This window comes from Hyperolius riggenbachi, chromosome 4 (genome assembly GCF_040937935.1).
Source record: "Hyperolius riggenbachi isolate aHypRig1 chromosome 4, aHypRig1.pri, whole genome shotgun sequence".
Classification (NCBI taxonomy): domain Eukaryota; kingdom Metazoa; phylum Chordata; class Amphibia; order Anura; family Hyperoliidae; genus Hyperolius; species Hyperolius riggenbachi.
The window spans coordinates 456,567,991-456,584,410 of NC_090649.1; the positions used below are offsets into that span (position 1 = coordinate 456,567,991).

A 16,420-nucleotide genomic window follows, 5' to 3' on the forward strand; every position below is an offset into this window, starting at 1 on the left:
AGCAGAAAAATGCAATTTAAGCCACATTTCAGCAGAAAACAAATGCAATTTGGGCCACATTTCAGCAGAAAACAAATGCAATTTGAGCCACATTTCAGCAGAAAACAAACGCAATTTAGGCCACATTTCAGCAGAAAACAAACGCAATTTGGGCCACATTTCAGCAGAAAACAAATACAATTTAGGCCACATTTCAGCAGAAAACAAATGCAATTTGGGCAACACTTCAGCAGAAAACAAACGCAATTTAGGCCACATTTTAGCAGAAAACAAATGCAATTTGGGCCACATTTCAGCAGAAAACAAACGCAATTTGGGCCACATTTCAGCAGAAAACAAACGCAATTTAGGCCACATTTCAGCAGAAAACAAACGCAATTTGGGCCACATTTCAGCAGAAAACAAACGCAATTTAGGCCACATTTCAGCAGAAAACAAATGCAATTTAGGGAACACTTCAGCAGAAAAACGCAATTTAGGCCACATTTTAGCAGAAAACAAATGCAATTTAGGTCACATTTCAACAGAAAACAAACGCAATTTGGGCAACACTTCAGCAGAAAAACGCAATTTAGGTCACATTTCAGCAGAAAACAAACGCAATTTGGGCCACATTTCAGCAGAAAACAAACGCAATGTGGGCCACATTTCAGCAGAAAACAAATGCAATGTGGGCCACATTTCAGAAAAAAAAAAAAAAAAGAATTTACTCACCTGACAGAAGTCTTCTCTCCCGGTCAGCCTCTGGCGCGCAGCTTCCCCAGACTGCAATCTCCCGCGCTGAACTGAATAGCAGGGCTACGGAAGATGGCGCCCGAAGCCCTATACTGGAGACACAAATAGTCTTCAGTACAGGGCTTCGGACACCATCTTCCCGTAGCGCTGCTCTGGCCGGGCGCAAGCCCAGTGCGGACAACAGTGTGACCCAGAGGCGTAGCTAGGGTTTTCAGCGCCCGGGGACAGACAGTTTTTTGCGCCCTCCCCATCCTGACAGTCCTGCGGTGAGCAAAAATGGGCGTTTCCACGCATCACAATGTGGAGCTGGGGAGGGAAGGAGCGCACGACCGAGGGGGCTGGGGAGGGAAGGAGCGCACGACCGAGGGGGCAGGGGAGGGAAGGAGCGCACGACCGAGGGGGCTGGGGAGGGAAGGAGCGCACGACCGAGGGGGCTGGGGAGGGAAGGAGCGCACGACCGAGGGGGCTGGGGAGGGAAGGAGCGCACGACCGAGGGGGCTGGGGAGGAAAGGAGCGCACGACCGAGGGGGCTGGGGAGGGAAGGAGCGCACGACCGAGGGGGCTGGGAAAGGGAAGGAGCGCACGACCGAGGGGGCTGGGGAGGGAAGGAGCGCACGACCGAGGGGGGGTGGGGTGTTGAGGCTGGTAAGGGAAGGAGCGCATGGCTGGAGACTGAAGGTGTGCACGACTGGGGGGGGGGGGGGGGGGGGGGGAGGTAAGCTGGGGAGGAAGTGAGGGAAATTCGAGGTTGCTTGGAGGTGAGAGAGTGAGGGCACATTGAGGGTACTTGGGTGGGCACTTTCTGGATGCAGGGGGAGGATGAGAGAGAGTGAGGGCACACTGAGTGGTGACAGAGCAATAGAGCATTGTAAGTGGTGGGTAGGAGTACATGAGGGCACATTGGGGGTTCTGAGAGGAAAGTGCTGGTTATAGGGCACTATAGCAGGATGAGAGAGCATGGGCTGATTGAAGATGCAGGGGACAAGAGAGGCAAACAGTGGAGGCTGCTGCATGGAATGAGACTAGAGACCAATCTTACCTGGTTCCCCAGACCAGGCTTCTGTGTAACTTCTGCGACGCGGTCACGTGTTCCCCGCACCGGAGGTGTACAGCACCAGTCCTTTACATTTTAAATCTCCCCCAAGCTTTGTGGCTCTGCTCCGTCAGGGACCTGGCTAATCCGTGCAGTTGTGGATTCTCTCGCCCTGTATGGCAGGCGGGGGAAGTTGCTAGCAGGCACTGAGCTAGCACGTGGCCTGGCTGAACCCATCCAATAGGCTTCAATGGGGGGGCGGAGTTAATGTTACCGCAGTCGGACAGTCCTCCTCCTCACCCATCACCAACGAATGGATCTGGCTGGCCTGGCTCTGCGTTCCACTGAAAATGCACGCTGCGCGGTGGTGCGGCAGCTGCGTGTGACGTCACTGGGGACGTCACAGAGGGAGACACGGCCAGGGAGTTCCGAGCAATGCAGGGGGAGAGCGGAGGAAATTAAAAAAAACGTCACAATGACGTCACATAGCCTCCGAGGCCCCTAAAGACATGAGGCCCCAAGCGGCCGCTTGGTCTGCTTGGTGCCTGGCGGCGCCCCTGCATACAAGAGAAGATTGAATATGCTGCGGATTTTTGGCGGGCACGCCAAAGGTAAGGTATCACCTTTGGGGTGCTGATGGCGGAAGTCCCTTTGCTAGAGGTGGTGGTTACGTGCTGGTGGGAGGGGCAACAGAGGGAATTGGTGGGGTGGCTTCTGCGGGGAAGCCATCAGAGCGAGGAAGGTTGGAAAAATGGACAAATTGGTGGCATGTAAGCCCACGGAGACTTCTGAGCCCAGGTCGCGGCTAGGAGTCTTTTGGTTTCATGCATGGTGGTTGCCCCTCAATTTGTGGTTCCTAGCAAAGGGATTAGGATTCTGGGTTAGGTTGTTGGGTTATTTGTTGTACGCATATGTATGTATATATATATTTTGGTCTGTTGTTGTTCATATATATATATGTATGTATTTATTATGACTTGTTATTGATATTTTGGTTATTATTGTTATGATGATGTTTTATGGACTGTTCTGTATTGCATTTTGTCACTTTGTTGTGGCCGATACTTAATAAAATTTGTATCATTCCAGCACTGTGTTAGTCCGTCGGTTATAGGTTAAGAAGGGGTGTCTGGAATATTAAGTGTAAGGGGGGTATCGGTCACTGGTTATTTTGGGTGGAGGGGGGCGGTACTGGTATAAGGGAAGGGAGGGGAGAGAGTACGTAGAGGGGAGCAGAGTAACGCTGCAAGGTCATGTCATGTCTGCTGGACGTTTGCTGACCTGCGGGGGTCAGTGAAGTCCTTCTGATCCTGATAGTTAGATTCTGCCAGCACAGCGTTGGTGACTGGTAGTATTCCTTCTAGCCTTGTTCTTGAGGACGAACTATAGCAGCGGTTGTTATTAGTTCGCTCCTACATGTTAGTCTTGTCTATCTCAGTGTGAATGTTGCTGTCGCTGAAACAGCGACTATATTGGCTGAGCATTCCGTCTGTCTGTCTGTTGTCTGTCTTGTTTATTATCATTACTTGTGCTTTAGCTAGTGAGTTATTTGAGAGCTACATTTCATATATTGCGCATCATCAGGATATATATGTACTCTAGTCAGTCAGTATTGTATTATTGTAATATTGTATTGTGTACTGACCTTTGCCTGCCTCTCAACTATGAATCTGCCTAATCCTTCCAATACGACTGACATCTGAGTTGGCGTGTATGGCCCAGGCCTGTTACCGACTACGTCTGTTGTGTATTGTACCACATAGCATCTAGCCTGATAGGCGGCCTAGAGCTGCATTTGCTCTGGGCAATCTTGCTCCCTTGTTCATCACTCCTGTGTCCATCTGTGTAGCCTCTTTCATTATCCAGCTCTTAGCCTTGTTATGCTGGGTGGTCTGAAAGTATGACCCCCCCCAGCATTACACCAGGTCAGCACACTGTTAAACTCTAATATTGCCCACTTGAGCCATAGGGAAACAAAAAATGGACATTACCTTGCTCATCAGTTGTCCTTTCAGTTATAAATGTCAGCCACTGATATATGACTGACAGCAGCTGATATTTTTAAGTTCTGACAAAATCTTGTTAGAACTGGAAGGAAATATTGTAAGAACAAAATGGTGAGCTTCTTAATGGAACTGACGGTGAGGTAACTATGTAATATTTATTTGCAGGCAAATCATGTGCTTATTTTAAATTATTTTACCCAGTTCAGGTTCACTTTAACGCTATTTTTTTCTTCTAAATCTATGCCCAGAGATGTATTTTTTTATTTTTTACAAATGTGGCTTGGCCATGCTGCCAGTTGAAGTTACTGGAAATAGGAGGATGGCAGCCAGGGCCAACTGACAACTGTCCTTTTACATCTGGGAAAACCCACTGTAAGTACAGCTAAACCTTTCTGCAAGCTAACTTGTTTATAACAGGCCATATAAAAGCTGGGAAAGCATAGATGATGCCCTTAGTTGGTGTGAGGGCGCTAGTCTACTTTAGGGGACCCACCGCAAATCCCCATAGACACTTTCAGCTGGGCTGCAAAACGGAACAAATGGCTTCCGTTTGCTTGATGAAACCCCCACAAGCCTTATATCCCCGGGTAGCTACGCATGTCCTCTAACGAATTTTGCGGGTTTCGGTAAAAAAAAAAAGTTTGAACTGACTGTGTAGGAGCCTCGGAACGACCGCAATTTCGGGTCCGTCGGCCATCTTGGTTTTGCTCTGCAGGTCGTTTCTTCCTCCTCATTGGAGGGATTGTTAAGTGGGGGCGTGCCAGCTAACAAACCCTCCAATGAGGAGGAAGAAAGAGACCTGCACAGCAGAATTAAGATGGCCGACGGAACCGAGATTTAGGCCGTTCGGTGGCTCCTACGCGGCCAATTTAAACTTTCTGTTACCGAAAACCTCCCAATTCGTTACAGGGCATGCTTACCTATCCATGGGTATATGGCTTGTGGGGGTTTCAACAAGCAAACGGAAGCCATTTGTTCCGTTTTGCAGCCCAGCTGAAAGTGTCTATGGGGATTTGCGGTGGGTCCCCTAAAGTAGACTAGCGCCGGTGTGAGGGGGTGGGTCTTAAATTATACAGGGCATTTGGCTTATCAAATCAAGCTAATGCCTTCATCAACAACAACAAAGTCCATGGAGGTTCCTCCAGTGCAAGTCTACTTTCCTGCTCACAAAAAACACTACATTTGATTGCGACCACTAATTTGTAAGAGATAGGGGACACGGAAGGAACCACTAAAGGGGCCCATACACCTAACGATTTTCCTGCCAATATACAGCCGTTTCGATCACCGTGATCGAAACGGCTGTGAAATCGCCGCGCACACCGCTAACAGAACGATCAATTTCCGTCCGAAATTGATCGTTCTCGTCGACCCATCCGTGCGGAATATTTTTCTCGGTCGCCGGCGGGGTCGGAAGTGCGTCGATAGCGGCGTTCGAATGCCCGACGACCGACGCAATGCAGCGGGTATACATTACCTGTTCCGGCCGGCGCGAGTCCCCGCTGTCACCGCTGTCTTCTCCACTCGCTCCACTCCAGACCATTCCTGCGGCTACACAGAACTTCCTGTCCCGGCAGGAAGTTTAAACAGTAGAGCGCCCTCTACTGTTTAAACTTCTCCTGGACAGGAAGTTTAGTAGCTGCAGGAACGGTCTGGAGCGTAGGTGACAGCGGGGCCTCGCGCCGGCCGGAACAGGTAATGTATGCAGGGGGGGGGGGCAGCAGCAGCTCCACAGATTGTGAACGGTTTCAGGCTGAAATCGATTCACAATCTGTTTGCAGTAAAGGTGGCCATATGATCCCTCTCTGATCAGATTCGATCAGAGAGGGATCTATCTGTTGGTCGAATCTGATGGCAGATCAACCAGTGTATGGCCACCTTAACACTAAAATTATACAGCAGGACGCTCACCTTTGGCTGCTAGGCTTCCATCACAGTGCTGGCTTCCACTACCACCTCCACTCATGCAATTTTACTAAACTTATCCGGCTAGTAGCGTGGATAAGTGACTCCTGCTGGATCCCCTACTTCTTACAAATAAAAGTGGCCATTTGTTTTTGGGGATTCCCATTAGGTCCGCTAAAATGGACTAGCTCAGTTTCTCCACCATCCTGCAGTAGAACACTCCCAGCCACATGAGCATGGCCATGAGCGGTGCATGCCTGCACTTGCACAGGCGCAGAAGTTGCCAACCTGACCAGCAGCCGCTATGGAGGGAACCAATCAGCTGCTTATACATGTCAGTGGTTTTGGCTATAGACCAATCAGCTGCTGATCGGAGCCGGATCATCCGCAAGGCAAATCTAGGCGGTTGCCTAGGGCCTGAAGAAATTCTAGGGGCCTGGTGGATGCTAACCCCCATCCCCTCATCAACAGTGGACCACAGACTGCTATTTTGCCTAGGCCAGCATTTCATCTTAATTCTTTTATACAGAATGGTGTACATTTACGTAAGTATGTTTGGTTATCTTACTCAGGGCTGGTGCACACCTAAAAGCGCTAGTGTAATTGCAAACGTTCAGCACTTTTAGAAGTGATTTTTTTAAAGCAATTCTAGGCATGTGCCTAGCGATTTTCTAGTTATGCCTAGCGATTTTTGGTGCATTTTAGTGTAACAATTTTTTATTTTTTTGTACAGTAGAGCTGGAAGTGTACAGCTTTTGTATAAAAAATGCTTGGAAAATCGCTCTAGTCAATCGTTTTTTAGAGCGATTTTCAACTTTCCAATATTTAACATTAAGGGTGGTACGCCTCAGAAATGCTGCAAGACCTGCGTTTGGGAAAAAATCCCATCGCTCTGGTGTGATCCATTCCATACAAATACATTAGCCAAGCGCTTTTCAAAGTGCTAGCGTTTTGAAAAGCTCTCAGAAGTGCTCTAGGTGTGCACCAGCCCTGTGTTTGGCTCCAGACCAATCAGGATTTAGAAGAACCAGTTTACCATTAGAAAAAGAGAATGTGACCGGTGTTCCCAACCAGGAAGTGCTTCCTTAACCACTAGCGGTAACACATGAGCTCTCTCACTATGGGGGCACAGGTCAGTCTTGGAGGGATTGGGAGCATGGACACAGTGGGGAGCAGGAAGGACCCGGCATTGCTTTTCTGCAACTCCGCAGATAAGAGAAGGGCGCCCGCGCATCCCCAACCAGGAAATTATGCTGACTGGCACTGACAAATGATGCTGCTCGCTCTGGGGGCAGGATCCGACTGCACGATGCGTTCCGCTGCACTGCCGGCTCTGCGAGCCAAATGACGCGGCTCGTTCCGGGGGGCACAGGTCAGACTTGTATTGCGCATTCACAATGTTGCGGTACGGGGATGGAGGACACGGACGCAGTGGGAAGCCAGCAAGTGCAGGATCCTGCTGCACGATGCGTTGCCGGGTGCCGGATCTGCGATCCATACTGATAAACTTCTGGGGTAATCGCACAATATGTTCTGCTCTGCAAGCACCCACTGACATAATGGTGACTTGCATATAAGCCGAAGGGGGGGCCATTTGAGCACATTTTTTGCGGGTTCTAAACCCGCATTATGCTGACATGGATTTCATACAGGAAAGGAAAATCGGAAAATTGTATACTTACCTTCGGTAATTTTCCTTTCCTGGTGCATCTCCATGGCAGCACTAGTGGGCAATATTTGTGTTTTTTGCCCTGATAGGACTCCTAACTAACAGTACTCAAAGAGTTAAACTGCCGGAGAGGAGGAGATATAAGGCAGCCATTCCCCCTCCTCCCTATTCCTTATTACCATGTCCGAGCGAAAAAAGGGCGGGAACCAATGCTGCCATGGAGATGCACCAGGAAAGGAAAATTACCGAAGGTAAGTATACAATTTTCCGATTCCCCTGGTGCCTCCATGGCAGCACTAGCGGGCCCTAACTATGAAACATAATAACACTTGGGTGGGATGCTCAAACATAATTTTAATATAACAAAACAAAAGAAGAACAGGACACAATTCACATTTTTGCATTTACTGCAGAGGAAATTACAGCCTTTCCAAACTCTGCTGCCGACAACAATGCTGGATCTATTTTATAATGTTTAACAAAAGTATTATGAGAGGCCCAGCTGGCCGCCTTGCAAATCGTGTCTAAAGAAACCTTTCCATAGTACGCCCAGGAGGAAGCTATGCTCCTCGTAGAATGGGCATTAAGTTCAGATGGAGGATTCAACCCCTTGTCCTTGTACGCTCTTTTTATAAACAACACAATCCATCTAGCGATAGTTCTAGAGGTGGCAGCTTTACCCTTGTTATATCCTGAGGGTATTATTAGCAAATTATCAGAACCTCTAAAGTCTCTGGTAGCACCAAGATATGTACATATACAGTCTACAGGATCTAATGGGTGAGGATTTACCTTCCCTTCGGGATCCACATATTTGGATAGTGTTATTTCCTGATTGAAGTGGAACTGGGTAGAAACTTTTGGTCTAAAAGAATCTAATGGAAGCATTACTATTCTGTCTTCAAAAACTGTTAAATAGGGCTCTCTACACCCCAGTGCTTGGATTTCTGAAACCCGTTTGCCTGAGGTTATTGCGATTAAGAATGCGGTTTTTGTTGTTAAATCTTGTATTGACATATTCTCAGTATTAGAGAAGACAGGTGAAGAGGAGATAAAGTCCAGGACTAGTGACAAATTCCATTTAGGAAATCTACTCTTGATAGGAGGACTAAGTTTTATTGCAGCTGAAAGAAATTGTTTTATTAGCATATTTGCGGACCATTGTATACCAGTGACTGCTGACAGTGCTGTTTCATTTCTAAACCCCTTTGTAAGAAAAGTAAAATGTCCTTTACTTGTGGTTTTAACGGATCGAATGACTCCTCTGCTGCCAATTGCAGAAATTTTTTCCAAACTCTATCATAAAGAACTCTGGTAGTTGGTTTTCTAGCTGCAATAAGTGTCTGAACCACTGAGGAATCACAACCTGCTATTAGAAGTCTATCCCTCTCAACTTCCAAGCTTTTAAATTTAATCTTTGGGGATTCGGGTGTAGGAAATCCCTCTGGGACAACAATTCCCGGAACACTGGAAGATGTAGAAATGTTCCTCGAGATGTGTTAAGTGTTAGAAGGAGTGAGAACCATGGCCTCCTTGGCCAATACGGGATTACAGCCAGGATTGTTCCTTTGAAATTGCTCACTTTCCGAAGAAATTTTGGAATCAGAGGAATGGGGGGAAAGGCATAGCCTTTGTTGAAGTCCCAGTCCTGAATCAGAGCGTCTGATGCTAGAGCCGCTTGAATCGGAAACCTCGAATAAAAAACTGGCACCTTTTTGTTCATTTCCGATGCGAATAGGTCGATGTCTGGGATGCCCCAAGTATCTGTGATTAGTGTAAACACTGTTGGATGGAGAGACCACTCGTTGTTGTCTAAACGAATCCTTGATAGATTGTCCGCTAATTGGTTCTGACTTCCTGGAAGGTATACAGCAGAGATATTGGTTAGATACTTCATTGCCAACTTCATTATCGGAAGAGTTTCCTCCATTAGGGATATAGTCCTCGTGCTCCCTTGGTTCTTGATATAGGCAACCGCCACCTTGTTGTCTAATCGCATGAGCACTGAATGTCCCTTGAGACGTGGGAGAAAGGCGCATAATGCCTGATGAGCAGCTCTGATTTCCAAGACATTGGATACTAGATGAAGTGTCCGACTGTTCCACACTCCTTGAACTGCCCACTCTTGGTATGTCGCCCCCCATCCCCTTTGACTGGCGTCTGAGGTAATAACTTTCCATTGAACCTGCAGGAGAGAATGACACCTTAGGAGATTCTTTTCTTGTTGCCACCAGATGAGACTGATCTTCATTTGATCTGTAATAAATATCAATTGATTGAGATCGTGGTTTCTCCACTGACTCAGGAAACCTATCTGGAACGGCCGAAGGTTCCAATGCGCCCACCTCACCATGGGTATGGTTGACGACATTGAACCTATTATTGACATACACTGCCTTGCTGGAAGAAAGTTTTCGGTCTGAGTTTGTTTCATTTTGAAGATCAAAGGCTTCACTTTGCTTAGTGGTAAAGCAATCGTGTTCTTTATTGTACAAAACTGGGCTCCTAGAAAGACTAGCTGTTGGGTAGGCGTTAATTGGCTTTTTCTCTCGTTTAACAACCAGCCGAACTTCATCAGGGTTGAAATGGTTAGATCTCGGTGTTCTAACAGAGCCGACCGACTCTGAGCCAACAGTAGGATGTCGTCTAAATAATGCACGATCCTCACTCCATTCTCTCTTAGATGAGCAATTACTACTAGCAGTATTTTTGAAAACGTCCTTGGGGAGGTAGCTAGCCCGAAGGGGAGACATGTAAACTGTAGGTGGAGGTCTGCCACCACAAAACGTAAAAAGCGCTGATATGAAGGATGTATGGGCACATAAAAATAGGCGTCTCTTAGATCTATTGAGCAAAGCCAGTCTCCAGGATGTATTATCATTGTTACTGAATTTAAGGTTTCCATCTTGAATTTTGGGACTTTGATAAAGTGATTTAGTCTTTTTAAATCGAGGACTGGCCTCCAGTTCCCTGTCTTTTTCTTTACCATAAATATTGGTGAATAAAACCCTGAGTTTCTCTGCAAATGTGGAACAGGAACAGCTGCCCCCTGCTGGATTAAAGTTTTCACATAATCCTGCAGAATCATTTTTTTGTGACTTGATCGAGGAATTCTCATCTGACATAACCTTGGCATAGGAGGAGAGGTTTTGAATTTCCACTGGTGGCCCTGCGAAACAGTTTTTAGCACCCAAAGATCCTGAAAGTGTTCTCCCCAAACGGAAGCAAAGCTCTTTAGTCGAGCTCCTACCAGATCCATTTGAGGACAAAAATTGTCAAAAAGTCTTCTGGTCTTCTTTGGGAGTTAAAGAGCTCCTAGGCTTGTTTACCTTAGAGAAAGTTGTCTGAGTATTCTTCCAATTTCTGTTAAATGCTCTGCCAGGCCTATATGATTTTGCTTCTCTGAATCTTGAAGACTGCTGTGGTCTCTGCTGGATAAACCTTTGCCTCCCAATTTTTCGGTCTTGTGGTAACAAACCGGATTTACCACCAGTCACTCTAGCTATCGCCTCGTCCATTTTAGATCCAAAGAGACTCTTCCCATCATAAGGGATCTTGGACCAGGCTTGTTTCGAAGCAATGTCTGCTGCCCATGGTTTAAGCCACAATGTTCTCTTTGCTAAAACAGAGAACAACATAGATCTACTTGAAGAACGTACCACATCAATGGAAGCTTCTCCCATAAAATCAGAGGATAACTTCAAGTCCTCTGGAGAGGCAATTAAAGATTCCTTGTCTGCATCCCTCCTAATTGCTTTTTCTATGTTATCGACCCATATTCTGTTTGCTTTCGCTACAGCTGCGAGTGCAACTGCTGGCCTAGCCGCTTCTCCAGATGACAAATATACTTTTTTAAGATCTAAGTCTATCTGCCTATCTAATACATCTCTAAAGAGTATTGAATCCTCGATTGGAAGAGTTACATTTCTAACCACCTTCATGAGAGAAGCATCTACGACTGGATAGGAAGTCAGTAATTTTTCATCTATTTCATCAAACGGATATAGTTTACGTAACCTATTTCTGGAGGATGGTTTTTTGACTGCTTTCGACCATTCAAGTTGGATTAATTCTTTAATTTCTTCTAAAAAAGGAAAGGAAAGCTGCTTTTTGTCCAATCTTTTATAGAAGCGTTTTCTTTTTGGTTTTGCTGAGTCTTGCTCATCTTCCCACCCCAATGTGTCTCTGACTTGGGCTACGAAAGGAGGAACTTTCGCAAATTCAAACTCTGTGTCTAAGTCCTCAGAAGCGTCTGATTCCTCTGAAATCCCTTGCTCTAGAGGAGAACTTTCCGCAGATACTGCTGTAGGTTTATTCAATTCTGACATAGCGTCCCTGACAACTTGTTTGATAATAGTCGATAAGTCCTGATTTTCGTTTGTTACATCACTGAGACAAGCTTCACAGACCATTTTGCCAGGAATCCTGGGTTTGCCACAAACCCAACACTGGTTCTCTTTAGGCCTCTTAGAATGGGATCTCTGTGGAGAGTGATGCTTGTAAGAGCGACTAGGTGACTCTGCCCCCTTCTTGTCACTATGCGATTTTGATTTGTCATGTGTGGAGGATGATCTTGCAACCTCTTGCATAGAAGTTCCTTCTCCAGCTGACTCTTGCCTTGCTGAAGGGGAAAGTCTTCCTGCCTCTTCTACCTTTTTATGGGTGCTATAATAGATAAAACAAAGCCTAATTAGAATGGATCCCCCGGCTAGGATCCTGCCTCTTTAAATTATCACTTACCCTCTCCTTACCTTGATTTAGACTGATGATCTTTATTAGAAGAGCGCCCCATTATTTAAATGGTAGCTGCAAAAAAGTAAATTGCGTACCATGAGTGCTAAGATTCTGACTACAGCACTAATATTCACTATAACATCTGTAATGGTGCACACCAGAAAGTAACCTGCTTTACAGTACCTTAATCCTGTGTGAATATCGCAGACCTCAGATGCAGCCGCCGGACCACGCCACTCCACGCTGGCTCGCTTGTCCCAGCCTCACTGTGGAGTTGGAAAGAAGGAAGGAGTAGGACGCCTAAATCCTGTTCCGGCGTGCTACTTCCTGTCTGACGTAATCGGAGACCAATACGCAGACAGGATTCACCGGCAAAATGGCCGCCGTCAATCTCCGTTCCCGGAAGTCGGAATAGACCTGCCGGAGACTACCCGGGACGGACACCAGCCACCGCTTGACCAGAGGAGTGAGGCGAGATTTATGGCATAGCTTACGAAGCTATATCGCCGCCCCTGTACAATGCGACAAGGGGCTCCCCCGCAATCTGTCAGTTTAGACAGGACAGCCAGGGACTCCATACAGGGGAGGCACAGACCCTGTACGGTAACCTACCCCATTTAGAGGAGGTGGTAAGGAGGAAACAGGAAAAATAGGAATCCCATCGTAGCGAGGACAAAAAAGGAATAGGGAGGAGGGGGAATGGCTGCCTTATATCTCCTCCTCTCCGGCAGTTTAACTCTTTGAGTACTGTTAGTTAGGAGTCCTATCAGGGCAAAAAACACAAATATTGCCCACTAGTGCTGCCATGGAGGCACCAGGGGAATTACAGATAGGTAAGTATACAGTTTTCCGTTTTACTGACTTATATGTCATTTTAATGACTTTTCAATAAAAAAACATTATTTTATACCATTGGTGGAGGAGGACTGTTTGCTATTTGGTCACAAGGTACAGTGAGTGAGAGCCTGGGCTTGGGTATGCCGAAGTCTTGCTGCATGTGTGCTTCTCCATTCCTGTGACGACTGCACTAACTATAATAATAATAATAATGCAATGGCAAGAACACAGACACCTATGCAGGCCCTGCCTGAAAGAGTTAGGGCCCATTCACACTAGAGTGTTTTGCCGGCGATTTCGTCAAAACGCTCAAGTGCTAGCGCTATTTAAAGCGCCAGTGCAATAATATCCTATGGGCCCGTTCCCACTTGGACAATTTGCGTTAATCGCTGACGATTAACGCAAGTCGCCATACGCAAACGTGTAGCCGGCACCATTTTCAGGCGATTTCCCGGCGATCGCGTTTCAGTGCTATAGAAGTGCTAATCACGTTCGCTAAAAAAATCGCCACGTGTAAATGGCGATTTTTTTCACGTTCAACACAAAAATTTGCCATAGCAAAACGCTAGCAAAAGTGCTAGCATTTTCCGATTTGCAAGTGTGAATGGGCCCTTAATATCCAGCTATGCAGCTGCCATTTGTTTTCTCCAGTTGGAGTCGAGCTATAGCTGTCCCTCACTGCTAACAAATTACAGCTGTAAAACACTTTCCTAAGCAGATAACTGGGCTTCTGACTGCAAGGGATGGACAAAAAGGTCAATAGTTCCTGTATTTTCCCTCTGGGACGCTCAAGACACTGCAATTGAGCATAGACAATAAAACATTAAATCTACGTTGCAAATGTTCATACATAAAACCATGAGATGTCTAAAAATTGTCAGGACAGATCCAACTGTTATCTCATCAGTTTATTTTCATCTCGGATTCACTTTAATGCTGGGATTACACCACACAATTTTCTGTTAGATTCTTCTGTTATGCTGGGCATACACGGTACGTTTTGTACTGCTAAATCGAGCCGGTGGCTCAATTCCGGCGCGTCACCGCGGGCGCCTGGATCGATTCCCACTCGTCCCCGCGGGGGCTTCTTATTTTCTGCTTATTTTCTTCCATTGTCCTGCCCGCGGTATCGAGCGCGGAATCGATCGGGCGGGTGATCGGGCACGTCGGATTTTATCAATCGAGCCATCAGCGGCTCGATTTAGCGGTACAAAAACGTACCGTGTATGCCCTGCATTGGATTTTCTGTTAAGGAAGCCATACACTGGTCGATTTGCCATCAGATTCGACCAACAGATAGATCCCTCTCTGATCGAATCTGATCAGAGAGGGATCGTATGGCTGCCTTTACTGCAAACAGATTGTGAATCAATTTCAGCCTGAAACCGTTCACAATCTGTGGTGGTGGTGGTGCTGCCGCTGCTCATCCCCCCCCCCCCCCCCCCCGAATACATTATCTGCTCCGCCGGCGCGACTCTCTGGGGGAAGTTTAAACAGTAGAGTGCCCTCTACTGTTGAAACTTCCTGCCGGGACAGGAAGAAGTGAAGCCTGCTGGATCCGGAGCCCAGCGCGGAGACGGAGCAGCGGTGACCGGGGGGATACGCACCGGCCGGATCAGGTAATGTATTGCAGCTGTATTGAGTCGGTCGTCGGACACTCGAACGCCGCTAGCGATCGACGAGATCGATCTATTTCGGGACGAAATAGATCGAAATTTAGCGTTAACGTTATCGGCGGGGAATCGGCCTAGTGTATGGCCAGCTTTAGAATGCATAATTAGATTATTTTCTGCAGAGACTGGTCATTACCTCTGGTGCATTGTATTCTGTTTATCTCCTGCTGAGTAGAACAATGCCTAATTGCTCAGCAGATAGATGGTAAGATAGATACATTTCCAACATGTTGAACTTATGCTGGGAATACACGTTTCGTTTTTGCCTTCGTTTAAACCTTCGTTTCGATTGTGCCTTTTGTCCTTTTCGATCCCGATATAATCGATCGTACGGTTAATATCACCACCCACGGTTTCGTTTTTTTTTCCGATTCTGATGGTTTCGTTTTTCCAATGATCGAAGGCTGCAAAGAAACGAAACGTAGTACAGGGACGGACGGCATAAACGAATATATAATCGATCTGAACAGCCATCAAGCCTACCAATGGCTCGATTAGATGGATAAAGAGAGATAATATCAAACATGTTCGATCACTAGTCGTTCGTTTTTGGGGTCTATTAATCGAAACTATAATGAGATTATGACTATTTTCACATACGTTTTCAACACTCGATTCGTTTACTGAACGAATCGAAGGCTAAAACGAAGGCAAAAACGAAACGTGTATTCCCAGCATTAGAGAATCTACAGAAAAATCTAACAGAAAATTGTATGATGCAATTTACATGCAATACAGAAACTCATTGGCACACGGAAGTCTGGCTCTGGCGGGGTATAAATACCTCTCTGATCAGATTATGATTGGTGAGACCGCCTTTAGGGGAGGGGCTGACAGAGAAAAAATAGATTGGAGTTAGGTTGTAGAAGCACTCAAGAGTTTCTGCTCCTATAGACTCATCCATGCTTCTGCATACTGAAGATATATGTCGGTGACTGCTATCCGATAATCGCCTAGTTCTTTAAAAAAATATTTCACAGTGGAGCGCCACAATTGTGGCCTGCATATTTTGTTCGACAATTTTGTGCTCTGTGATCTACGTCGCGTTGCAGTGAGTACCGGTATGTGATTTTTTTTTTAAATCATTGTGCTGCCTCTTAAAGGGAGCCTAAAGCAAATGAATTCACTTACCTGGGGCTCCTACCACCCCCCTGCAGCCGTCCTGTGCCCACGCCACTCCTCAACAATCCTCCGTTCCCCCGCCGCGGCTGAGTTTCGTTTTTGCTTGACTGGGAGTCGGCGGGACACCGCCCAACCCTGGCCATTTTTATACTTGTCCGCAATAGCGTCCTGCGTATTGCGGGTGGCAACCCGGACAAGTATACGTATGGCCATGGCTGCGCACGCTCATGTGGCCCGCCAGCAACAACGAAACTCACCCTTGGCATGGAAATAGAAGATCGTTGAGGAGCGCCGTGGGCACAACGGCTGCAGAGGGCTGGTAGGAGCCCCAGGTAAGTGAAACTTGTTTTTTTTATATTTGGTTTTGGTTCCCTTTAACCATTCTTTTAATACTGCATGTATATGCCTTCTGTGTAATGATGAGCACGAATTTCGCATGATCGTAATTTTGCACCATAATTTGCAATTACATTGCAAAATCGCAATTTGAAATGTCAGAAAAAAATAGTAATCATTTTTGTTTATAATCGTAATTGGGAACCATAATTTCACAATGACTTGTAATTTCACATCATTTTGTGACATTTTTAACAGGTAATAGAAAAACTCCCATACATTCTATTATCGCCAACATTGCCATGTGTTTTAGGGGAATAGTGGGAACAAAACTGATTTGTCAAACAGACCATGGCCAATATGCAATTCA

At 46.4% G+C, this 16,420-nt stretch overlaps 1 protein-coding gene across 1 annotated transcript in view; it reads left to right on the forward strand.

The window, feature by feature from the left end:
- Nucleotides 1-4,075: 4,075 nt before the first annotated feature.
- LOC137570967 (ankyrin repeat domain-containing protein 9-like) overlaps nt 4,076-16,420 on the forward strand; it is a 35,792-nt gene continuing 23,447 nt past the window's right edge. Inside the window, exon 1 of the mRNA XM_068279664.1 lies at nt 4,076-4,146. The gene's annotated coding sequence lies outside the window, so the exon portion shown is untranslated. The remainder of the gene's footprint in view (nt 4,147-16,420) is intronic.